This window comes from Podarcis pityusensis (genome assembly GCF_964106645.2).
Source record: "Podarcis pityusensis genome assembly, chromosome: W".
In the NCBI taxonomy this organism is placed as follows: domain Eukaryota; kingdom Metazoa; phylum Chordata; class Lepidosauria; order Squamata; family Lacertidae; genus Podarcis; species Podarcis pityusensis.
Window position 1 is genome coordinate 23,174,840 of NC_138045.1, and position 7,316 is coordinate 23,182,155.

Sequence of the window (7,316 nt, forward strand, 5' to 3'; positions counted from 1 at the left end):
TCTACATCCCAATCCCAAAGAAGGGCAGTGCCAAAGAATGCTCCAACTACCGCACAATTGCACTCATTTCACACGCTAGCAAGGTTATGCTTAAAATTCTACAAGGCAGGCTTAAGCAGTATGTGGACCGAGAACTCCCAGAAGTGCAAGCTGGATTTCGAAGGGGCAGAGGAACCAGAGACCAAATTGCAAACATGCGCTGGATTATGGAGAAAGCTAGAGAGTTCCAGAAAGACATCTACTTCTGTTTCATTGACTATGCAAAAGCCTTTGACTGTGTTGACCACAGCAAACTATGGCAAGTTCTTAAAGAAATGAGAGTGCGTGATCACCTCATCTATATCCTGAGAAATCTCTATGTGGGGGAAGAAGCTGTTAGTTTGATTAGCTCCGGCCCATCTGGAGCTGATACAGCAGAGTGTAGTTCCGCAGACGAAAGGATAAGCAGGTATCGTGCTACATGATAATTTTATTTCTCAACTATACCGAGAACACACAAACGTACATTTTGCCTCTGTGAGAGTAGAGAGCAACTCTCTCTCAACAAAGAAACGACAGAACAAAGAAAACAGGAAACCAGTGTACGTCACATCCAGTCTCTCTTTCCCATGGGAATCCAACAGTAACTTGAACTGTGGAATGTAAACATTGTCTTGTGACATGCATTTGCTGCTCAGTGAGGGAAATAGAAACCAACAGAAGCTACAGTTAGAACTGGATATGGAACAACTGACTGGTTCAAAATTGGGAAAGGAGTACGGCAAGGCTGTATATTGTCTCCCTGCTTATTTAACTTATATGCAGAATTCATCATGTGAAAGGCTGGGCTGGATGAATCCCAAGCCGGAATTAAGATCGCTGGAAGAAATATCAACAACCTCAGATATAATAATAATAATAATAATAATAATAATAATAATAATAATAAATTTTATTTATATCCCGCCCTCCCCAGCCAAAGCCAGGCTCAGGGCGGCTAACAACAAACAAATAATCAAACAATCAAATAATCCAACATTCTAAAACATTTCATTATAAAAATTAATTAAAATCAAATTAATGGCAACCGTTAAGCAAAGTTCTGTGCAGGTTGCCAGAGGAGGGAGTCAGGCTGGGCCCTGACCAAAGGCCTGGTGGAACAACTCTGTCTTGCAGGCCTTGCGGAAAGATGTCAGGTCCCGCAGGGCCCTAGTCTCTTGTGACAGAGCGTTCCACCAGATTGGAGCCGCAGCCGAGAAAGCCCTGGCTCTAGTTGATGCCAGCCTAACCTCTCTGAGGCCTGGGACCTTCAGGATGTTTTTATTTGCAGACCGTAGGTTCCTCTGTGGGGCATACCAGGAGAGGCGGTCCCGTAGGTACGAGGGTCCTAGGCCGTATAGGGCTTTAAAGGTTAAAACCAGCACCTTAAACCTGATCCTGTACTCCACCGGGAGCCAGTGCAGCTGGTATAGTACCGGATGAATGTGATCTCGCAGCGAAGACCCCATAAGGAGTCTCGCCGCGGCATTCTGCACCCGCTGGAGTTTCTGGGTCAGTCTCAAGGGCAGCCCCACGTAGAGCGAGTTACAATAATCCAGTCTGGAGGTGACCGTCGCGTGGATCACAGTGGCTAGGTCAGGGCGAGAGAGATAAGGGGCCAACTGCTTAGCTTGGCGGAGATGAAAAAATGCCGCCTTTGTTATAGCTGTAATCTGCGCCTCCATAGAGAGGGAGGTATCGAAGATTACACCCAAACTCTTAACGGACGCTGCTGGCACTAATTGCACCCCCGCAAGAGATGGGAGTTGCCCCCCCAATCCCATATCGTCCCGTCCCAGCCAGAGGACCTCTGTCTTCGAAGGATTTAACTTCAACCGGCTTCCACGTAACCATCCAGCCACAGCTTCCAAACATCTGGTCAGTGTGTCTGGGGCCGAGTCAGGATGGCCATCCATCAACAGATAGAGTTGGGTGTCATCGGCATACTGATGGCAACCCAGCCCAAAACTCCGGACAAGCTGGGCGAGGGGGCGCATAAAGATGTTAAAAAGCATCGGGGAGAGTATCGCACCCTGAGGCACTCCACACACCAAGGAGTGGCGGGATGACAATTCCCCCCCAAGCGCCACCCTCTGTCCCCGACCGGAGAGAAACGAGCGCAGCCATTGAAGGACTGTGCCCTGGATCCCCACGTCGGCAAGGCGGTGGTCCAGGAGTTCATGATCAACCATGTCGAAGGCTGCTGACAGGTCTAGAAGAATCAGCAGCCCCGACCCGCCTCGATCCAGCTGCCTGCGGAGATCATCTGTTAGGGCGACCAGAGCCGTCTCGGTCCCATGACAAGCACGGAAGCCAGACTGGAATGGATCCAGAGCCGATGTTTCATCCAGAAACCTACCAAGCTGTTCAGCAACCGCTCTCTCAATCACCTTACCCAGGAATGGAAGATTCGAAACCGGGCGGTAATTGGATAGATCTAAGGGATCTAATGATGTTTTCTTTAAGAGCGGGCGCACCACTGCCTCCTTCAATTCCCCTGGAAATATCCCGGTGCCAAGGGACAAATTGATGATATCCCCCAGGGGGGCCCGCACCTCGTCTGGACACGCTCTAATCAGCCAAGACGGGCACGGGTCAAGAGGACAGGTGGTGGGCTTTCCAGCTCGGAGGAGTCTGTCCACATCGGCTGGGGATATCCGATCAAATGGTCCAATACTGGACCCGAGGACAGTCGAGGGGCCTCCAGTTCCTTTATTGTATCCAAATTGGCAGGGAGGTCATGGCGGAGCAACAGGACCTTCTCCGCAAAAAAGCTCGCAAATGCCTCACAGCTGTGTGTCAGATTGTTATTTAAATTTGGCTGTCCTTCAAGGGACGTTAAAGACCTAATTATACTAAATAATTGCGCCGGGCGAGAGCTAGCGGATGCAATGGAGGCCGAGAAGTAAGACTTCTTAGCGGCCTTCACCGCCATCTCATAGGTTTTCATAAAAACCCTATAAGATGTTCTTGAGGCTCCGTCACGGGCACCCCGCCATACTCGCTCTAGCCGTCTGAGGTCCCGCTTCATTTTCCGAAGCTCCTCGGTAAACCAGGGAGCCCGGTTTTTGCGGAGTCGCAGAGGGCGCTTAGGTGCGATCTCATCTATGGCTGCCAGGAGCTGGGTATTCCAGCCCTCAACAAGCTCAGTCAATGAGTCGCCAGGGGGAGAAAGGTCCCGCAAGGCTTGACGGAATCTATCAGGGTCCATCAGCCTCTGCGGGCGAGCCCAAATCGGCTCGCCACCTAAGCAGGGTGGGGGTGGAAAGTCAATCCTGGCTTTCAGAGCGTAGTGATCAGACCATGGCACCTTAATTGAAGGAGACATGATCACATCTATACCTACGCCAAAGATCAAATCCAGCGTGTGGCCTGCTTGATGTGTGGGGCCTGAAACAAACTGGGAGAGCCCTAGTGTTGCCATGGAAGACACCAGGTCCAGAGCCTGTGAGGAGGGAGTGGCATCAGCATGGATGTTGAAGTCCCCCAATACCAATAGGTTAGGGAACTCCAAGGCCCAGCCGGCCACCGCCTCCAGCAGGCCTGACAGGGTGGCTGCTGGTGCGCTAGGTGGCCGGTACACCAGCCAGACAGCCAAGCTCACCTTGGAGCCCCACACTAGGCCAACACATTCAATGCCGGGGATCGATGGCGATGGTAGAGCCCTGAAAGGACAATCTTCCCGGATTAATAATGCCACCCCTCCCCCCCGGCCCACAGTCCGTGACTGGTGGAGGACGGAGAAACCCGGGGGCGCCATCTCTCGTAAGGTAACTGTTGCCCCTTCGCGTACCCAGGTCTCCGTCACACAAGCCAGGTCGACCCCCTGCGAGGTAAAGAAATCTCACAGAGTGGCGGTTTTGTTGCCTATAGACCTGGCATTGCACAGCACCAGTGACGGAGGTGAGTAATCCTTGCTCACCCTACCCTCGTCCCTCGGGATGGGGCGCAGATTGGAAGGGGTACGAGCATATCCGTATCTCGATCCCCTTCGCCTATAACATCTGCCCCCACCACCATACCTCCCTCGCCCCTCCACGGTAGCAATCCCAAGCCTCATACAAGCCTCCATTTACAAAATAGAAAAACAAACCAAACCGAAAACAATTATACCTAAACAAAACCAATCCCCACCCCAAACCACAATAAAACGGAACAAAATAAAAATACATAGATAAAAACCACTGTTCACGGTGGTACAATAACGTAAAAAGTAAAAACACCTTTAAAACACTTTAAAATATATAAAACAGATGACACAACCTTGATGGCAGAAAATGAGGAGGAATTAAAGAACCTTTTAATGAGGGTGAAAGAGGAGAGCGCAAAATATATTTTTTTTTATAAAATATTTATTCAAATTTTAAGGTTACAGAAAAAGAAAAAAGTAAAAAAAGAAAAACAAATCCCATACATCCTACAAATCACATACATCCTACAAGAAAAACACACAATACAAAGAAAAATACACAAGACAAAAAATCACAATAAAAAAAAATAACAAAAGAAAAATTCAACTTAAACCATTAAAACCGTTTTCTCATTTACTTATTTCCGTGACTTCCTCTCACTTCTCTGCTTTGTATTCTAATTCAAATCGTATCTCCAGCAAATCCTTCTAACCTTCTTTTCATTTACTTATTTTGACATTCGAAAATATTTAATTCTCCTCTATCTTTTATTTTACACTTCATATTTACTTATTCCGTTATACTCTGTCTGCCAATACGGTCTAATATTCTTCTCCAACCTTTTCTAACATTCTTTTATATTACAGTATTTCTGAAGATATATTTTAAATTTTTTCCAATCTTCTTCCATCGACCCTTCTTCTTGATCTCGAATTCTGCCAGTCATCTCAGCCAGTTCCATATAGTCTATGACTTTTCTCTGCCATTCTTCTCGGGTAGGCAATTCTTGTGTCTTCCAGTATTTCCCAATGAGTATTCTTGCTGCTGCTGTTGCATACATAAAAAAATTCCTGTCTTCCCTTCGCACCAATTGACCGACCATGCCCAAGAGGAAGGCCTCTGGTTTCTTCAAGAAAGTATATTTCAATACTTTTTTAGTTCATTATATATCATTTCCCAGAAGGCCTTGATCTTTGGGCACGTCCACCAAAGGTGAAAAAAAGTACCTTCATTTTCTTTATATTTCCAACATTTATTATCAGGCAAATGATAAATTTTTGCTAGCTTGACTGGGGTTAAGTACCACCTGTAAATCATTTTCATTATATTTTCTCTTAAGGCGTTACAGGCCGTAAATTTCATACCTGTGGTCCATAACCGTTTCCAGTCAACAAACATAATATTATGCCCAACATCTTGCGCCCATTTGATCATAGCAGATTTGACCATTTCATCCTGTGTATTCCATTTCAACAGCAGATTATACATTCTTGACAGATTTTTAGTTTTAGGTTCTAACAACTCCGTTTCCAGTTTAGATTTTTCCTCCTGGAAACCAATCTTTTTGTCTAAATTGAAAACCTCCCTTATTTGATAATAATGCAGCCAATCTCGAACTTTAGTTTTTAATTTGTCAAAGCTCTGCAATTTTAGTTTATCTCCAACTTGTTCTAAAATTTCACAATATTTTGGCCAGTTTGTCTCCATATTAGTTTTTTTCAATGCCTTTGCCTCCATTGGTGACAGCCACCTTGGTGTTTTGCTTTCCAACAAATCCTTATATCTCACCCAAACATTAAACAATGCTTTCCTGACAATATGATTCTTAAAGGCCTTATGCGCTTTAACTTTGTCATACCATAGATATGCATGCCATCCAAACACATTATCAAAACCTTCTAGATCCAAAATGTCCACATTTTCAAGAAGTAGCCAATCTTTCAGCCAACAAAAAGCGGCTGATTCATAGTAAAGTTTAAGGTCTGGCAGGGCAAATCCCCCTCTTTCCTTCGCATCTGTTAATATCTTAAATTTTATTCTAGGTTTTTTGCCCTGCCAGATAAATTTGGAAATATCTCTTTACCACCTCTTGAAACAGTCCATTTTGTCCACAGAGGAGAGCGCAAAATATGGTCTGAAGCTCAACATAAAAAAAAAACGAAGGTCATGGCCACTGGGCCCATCACCTCCTGGCAAATAGAAGGGGAAGAAATGGAGGCAGTGAGAGATTTTACTTTCTTGGGCTCCATGATCATTGCAGATGGTGACAGCAGCCACGAAATTAAAAGACGCCTGCTCCTTGGGAGAAAGGCGATGGCAAACCTAGACAGCATCTTAAAAAGCAGAGACATCACCTTGCCAACAAAGGTCCGTATAGTTAAAGCCATGGTTATGGAAGTGAGAGCTGGACCATAAAGAAGGCTGATCGCCGAAGAATTGATGCTTTTGAATTATGGTGCTGGAGGAGACTCTTGAGAGTCCCATGGACTGCCAAGAAGATCAAACAAATCCATTCTTAAGGAAATTAGCCCTGAGTGCTCACTGGAAGGACAGATTGTGAAGCTGAGGCTCCAGTACTTTGGCCACCTCATGAGAAGACTCCCTGGAAAAGACCCTGATGTTGGGAAAGATTGAGGGCACAAGGAGAAGGGGACAACAGAGGACGAGATGGTTGGACAGTGTCCTCGAAGCTACAAACATGAGTCTGACAAAACTGCGGAAGGCAGTGGAAGACAGGAGTGCCTGGCGTGCTCTGGTCCATGGGGTCATGAAGAGTCGGACACGACTAAACGACTAAACAACAAGATGTTCTTGTAGCAGGCTCAAATCAGGTACAGGCAACGCCCCGTTTACACGGGGTTGCTTTCCGAGGTACCGTGTGTTTAAATGAAATTGCGTATACAGTGGTGCCTCGCAAGACGAAATTAATTCATTCCGCGAGTTTTTTCGTCTAGCGAATTTTTTGTCTTGAGAAGCACGAAATCCCATAGGAATGCATAGAAATTCAATTAATGCGTTCCTATGGTCAAAAAAAGTCCAAACAAAGCCAAATTTGGTACAACAAGAGTTTATTAAATGCTCTTTAAAGTCACACATACTGTAAAGAGCATTTCAAAAATTGAAGGAACAATAAATTAAGTTTCTAAACATGACAGAAAAACATTTAAAAATCAACAAAGTGTACAGTACATTTTCTAAGACTCTGGGGGACAACTCGAAGAAGGTTCCTCTTCCACTCTTTGCTTCTTGCTGAAGAACCCCCTCCTCAACTGTTCCCCCAGCCACCCACCACACAGAAATTCAAATCCAGAATTTTTTTTAAAAAACAGCAGAGTGGCCCAATGGTCACAGAAAATCATAAAAATGCAGAAAAAAACCACACAAGCT